The sequence below is a fragment of the Pagrus major genome, chromosome 5 (genome assembly GCF_040436345.1).
Source record: "Pagrus major chromosome 5, Pma_NU_1.0".
NCBI lineage: Eukaryota > Metazoa > Chordata > Actinopteri > Spariformes > Sparidae > Pagrus > Pagrus major.
Genome location: NC_133219.1, coordinates 41,251,907 through 41,256,906, shown reverse-complemented (window position 1 = coordinate 41,256,906; position 5,000 = coordinate 41,251,907). Strand labels below are relative to the sequence as shown.

At 54.2% G+C, this 5,000-nt stretch overlaps 1 protein-coding gene across 1 annotated transcript in view; it reads left to right on the top strand.

Annotated features, from left to right (window-relative positions):
* barhl1a (BarH-like homeobox 1a) overlaps positions 1-5,000 on the top strand; it is a 9,268-nt gene that overhangs the window by 2,752 nt on the left and 1,516 nt on the right. The gene's annotated exons all lie outside the window — the stretch shown is intronic.

The window sequence follows — 5,000 nt, the reverse complement described above, 5'->3', positions numbered from 1 at the left end:
GTCTGTCTCTGACCCGTCTGTCTCTGCCCGTCTGTCTCTGACCTGTCTGTCTCTGACCCGTCTGTCTGTCTCTGACCGTCTGTCTCTGACCTGTCTGTCTCTGACCTGTCTGTCTGTCTCTGACCTGTCTGTCTCTGACCCGTCTGTCTGTCTCTGACTCATCTGTCTCAGACCCGTCTGTCTCTGACCTGTCTGTCTCTGCCCGTCTGTCTCTGACCCGTCTGTCTCTGCCCGTCTGTCTCTGACCTGTCTGTCTGTCTCTGACCCGTCTGTCTCAGACCTGTCTGTCTGTCTCTGCCCCGTCTGTCTCAGACCTGTCTGTCTGTCTGTCTCTGACCCGTCTGTCTGTCTCTGACCCGTCTGTCTCTGACCTGTCTGTCTGTCTGTCTTTGACCCGTCTGTCTGTCTCTGACCCGCCTGTCTCTTACCTGTCTGTCTGTCTCTGACCCGTCTGTCTCTGACCTGTCTGTCTGTCTTTGACCCGTCTGTCTGTCTTTGACCTATCTGTCTCTGACCCATCTGTCTGTCTTTTTCTGACCTGTCTGTCTGTCTCTGACCCGTCTGTCTCTGACCTGTCTGTCTGTCTTTGACCCGTCTGTCTGTCTCTGACCCGTCTGTCTCTGACCTGTCTGTCTCTGACCCATCTGTCTGTCTCTGACCCGTCTGTCTCTGACCCGTCTGTCTCCATCTGTCTGTCTCTGTCTCTGACCTGCCTGTCTGTCTCTGACTTGTCTGTCTCTGACCTGTCTGTCTCCATCTGTCTCTCTCTGACCCATCTGTCTCTGACCCGTCTGTCTCCATCTGTCTCTCTCTGACCCGTCTGTCTCTGACCCGTCTGTCTCCATCTGTCTCTCTCTGACCCATCTGTCTCTCTCTGTCTGTCTGTCTCTGACCTCCCTGTCTTTCTCTCTCTGTCTGTCTGTCTCTGACCCGTCTGTCTCTCTCTGACCCATCTGTCTCTGACCTGTCTGTCTGTCTCTGACCCGTCTGTCTCTGACCTGTCTGTCTGTCTTTGACCCATCTGTCTTTCTGACCCATCTGTCTCTGACCTGTCTGTCTGTCTCTGACCTGTCTGTCTGTCTTTGACCCGTCTGTCTGTCTCTGACCCATCTGTCTCTGACCTGTCTGTCTGTCTTTGACCCATCTGTCTTTCTGACCCATCTGTCTGTCTTTTTCTGACCTGTCTGTCTCTGACCTGCCTGTCTGTCTCTGACCTGCCTGTCTGTCTTTTTCTGACCTGTCTGTCTCTGACCTGTCTGTCTGTCTCTGACCCGTCTGTCTCTGACCTGTCTGTCTGTCTTTGACCCGTCTGTCTGTCTCTGACCTGTCTGTCTCTGACCCGTCTGTCTCTCTCTGACCCATCTGTCTCTGACCTGTCTGTCTGTCTCTGACCCATCTGTCTGTCTCTGACCCGTCTGTCTGTCTCTGACCAGTCTGTCTCTGACCCGTCTGTCTCCGTCTGTCTGTCTCTGACCTGCCTGTCTGTCTCTGACCTGTCTGTCTCTCTCTGACCCGTCTGTCTCTCTCTGACCCGTCTGTCTGTCTCTGACCCGTCTGTCTCTGACCTGTCTGTCTCTCTCTGACCCGTCTGTCTGTCTCTGACCTGCCTGTCTGTCTCTGACCTGTCTGTCTCTCTCTGACCCGTCTGTCTCTCTCTGTCTGTCTGTCTCTGACCTGTCTGTCTCTGACCTGTCTGTCTCTGACCCATCTGTCTGTCTCTGACCCGTCTGTCTCTGACCTGTCTGTCTGTCTTTGACCCATCTGTCTTTCTGACCCATCTGTCTCTGACCTGTCTGTCTGTCTCTGACCTGTCTGTCTGTCTTTGACCCGTCTGTCTGTCTCTGACCCATCTGTCTTTGACCCATCTGTCTTTCTGACCCATCTGTCTGTCTTTTTCTGACCTGTCTGTCTCTGACCTGCCTGTCTGTCTGTCTTTTTCTGACCTGTGTGTCTCTGACCTGTCTGTCTGTCTCTGACCCGTCTGTCTCTGACCTGTCTGTCTGTCTTTGACCCGTCTGTCTGTCTCTGACCTGTCTGTCTCTGACCCATCTGTCTGTCTCTGACCCGTCTGTCTCTCTCTGACCCATCTGTCTCTGACCCGTCTGTCTCTCTCTGACCCATCTGTCTCTGACCTGTCTGTCTGTCTCTGACCCATCTGTCTCTGACCTGTCTGTCTGTCTTTGACCCATCTGTCTTTCTGACCCATCTGTCTGTCTTTTTCTGACCTGTCTGTCTCTGACCTGCCTGTCTGTCTCTGACCTGTCTGTCTGTCTCTGACCTGTCTGTCTGTCTTTGACCCGTCTGTCTGTCTCTGACCTGTCTGTCTCTGACCCATCTGTCTGTCTCTGACCCGTCTGTCTCTCTCTGACCTGTCTGTCTGTCTCTGACCCGTCTGTCTCTGACCCATCTGTCTCCGTCTGTCTGTCTCTGACCTGCCTGTCTGTCTCTGACCCGTCTGTCTCTCTCTGTCTGTCTGTCTCTGACCTGTCTGTCTGTCTTTGACCCGTCTGTCTGTCTCTGACCTGTCTGTCTCTGACCCATCTGTCTGTCTCTGACCCGTCTGTCTCTCTCTGACCCATCTGTCTCTGACCTGTCTGTCTGTCTCTGACCCGTCTGTCTCTGACCCATCTGTCTCCGTCTGTCTGTCTCTGACCTGTCAGCTCTCTCTGACCCGTCTGTCTCTCTCTGTCTGTCTGTCTCTGACCTGTCTGTCTCTGACCCATCTGTCTGTCTCTGACCCGTCTGTGTCTCTCTGACCTGTCTGTCTGTCTCTGACCCATCTGTCTGTCTCTGACCCGTCTGTCTCTGACCTGTCTGTCTGTCTCTGACCTGTCAGCTCTCTCTGACCCGTCTGTCTCTGACCTGTCTGTCTGTCTCTGACCCATCTGTCTGTCTCTGACCCGTCTGTCTCTGACCTGTCTGTCTGTCTTTGACCCATCTGTCTTTCTGACCTGTCTGTCTGTCTCTGACCCATCTGTCTGTCTCTGACCCGTCTGTCTCTGACCTGTCTGTCTGTCTTTGACCCATCTGTCTTTCTGACCCATCTGTCTCCATCTGTCTGTCTCTGACCTGTCTGTCTGTCTGTCTCTGACCCATCTGTCTCCATCTGTCTGTCTCTGACCTGCCTGTCTGTCTCTGACCCGTCTGTCTCTCTCTGTCTGTCTGTCTCTGACCTGTCTGTCTCTGACCCATCTGTCTGTCTCTGACCTGCCTGTCTGTCTCTGACCCGTCTGTCTCTCTCTGACCCGTCTGTCTCTGACCCGTCTGTCTGTCTCTGACCCGTCTGTCTGTCTCTGACCTGTCTGTCTCTGACCTGTCTGTCTGCCTGTCTCTGACCCGTCTGTCTGTCTCTGACCTGTCTGTCTGCCTGTCTCTGACCCATCTGTCTGTCTCTGACCTGCCTGTCTGTCTCTGACCCGTCTGTCTGTCTCTGACCTGTCTGTCTGTCTCTGACCCGTCTGTCTCTGACCTGTCTGTCTGCCTGTCTCTGACCCGTCTGTCTGTCTCTGACCTGCCTGTCTGTCTCTGTCTGCCTGTCTCTGACCTGTCTGTCTGCCTGTCTCTGACCCATCTGTCTGTCTCTGACCCGTCTGTCTGTCTGTCTCTGACCTGTCTGTCTCTGACCTGCCTGTCTGTCTCTGACCCGTCTGTCTGTCTCTGACCTGTCTGTCTGTCTCTGACCCGTCTGTCTCTGACCTGTCTGTCTGTCTGTCTCTGACCTGTCTGTCTGCCTGTCTCTGACCTGTCTGTCTGTCTCTGACCCGTCTGTCTGTCTCTGTCTCTGACCCATCTGTCTGTCTCTGACCTGTCTGTCTCTGACCTGTCTGTCTGTCTGTCTCTGACCTGTCTGTCTCTGACCTGTCTGTCTGTCTGTCTCTGACTTGTCTGTCTCTGACCTGCCTGTCTGTCTCTGACCCGTCTGTCTGTCTCTGACCTGTCTGTCTGTCTCTGACCCGTCTGTCTCTGACCTGTCTGTCTGTCTGTCTCTGACCTGTCTGTCTCTGACCTGTCTGTCTGTCTGTCTCTGACTTGTCTGTCTCTGACCTGCCTGTCTGTCTCTGACCCGTCTGTCTGTCTCTGACCTGTCTGTCTGTCTCTGACCCGTCTGTCTCTGACCTGTCTGTCTGTCTGTCTCTGACCTGTCTGTCTCTGACCTGTCTGTCTGCCTGTCTCTGACCCGTCTGTCTGTCTCTGACCCGTCTGTCTGTCTCTGTCTCTGACCCATCTGTCTGTCTCTGACCTGTCTGTCTCTGACCTGTCTGTCTGTCTGTCTGTCTCTGACCCGTCTGTCTCTGACCTGTCTGTCTGCCTGTCTCTGACCCATCTGTCTGTCTCTGACCCGTCTGTCTGTCTGTCTCTGACCCATCTGTCTGTCTCTGACCTGTCTGTCTCTGACCTGTCTGTCTGTCTGTCTCTGACCTGTCTGTCTGTCTGTCTCTGACCCGTCTGTCTGTCTCTGACCTGTCTGTCTCTGACCCGTCTGTCTCTCTCTGACCCATCTGTCTCTGACCTGTCTGTCTGTCTCTGACCCGTCTGTCTCCGTCTGTCTGTCTCTGACCTGCCTGTCTGTCTCTGACCTGTCTGTCTCTCTCTGTCTGTCTGTCTCTGACCTGTCTGTCTCTGACCTGTCTGTCTCTGACCCGTCTGTCTCTCTCTGACCCATCTGTCTCTGACCTGTCTGTCTGTCTCTGACCCATCTGTCTGTCTCTGACCCGTCTGTCTCTGACCTGTCTGTCTGTCTTTGACCCATCTGTCTTTCTGACCCATCTGTCTCTGACCTGTCTGTCTCTGACCTGTCTGTCTGTCTGTCTCTGACCCATCTGTCTCTGACCTGTCTGTCTCTGACCCATCTGTCTGTCTCTGACCCGTCTGTCTCTCTCTGACCCGTCTGTCTGTCTCTGACCTGTCTGTCCGCCTGTCTCTGACCCGTCTGTCTGTCTCTGACCTGCCTGTCTGTCTCTGACCTGTCTGTCTCTGACCTGTCTGTCTGCCTGTCTCTG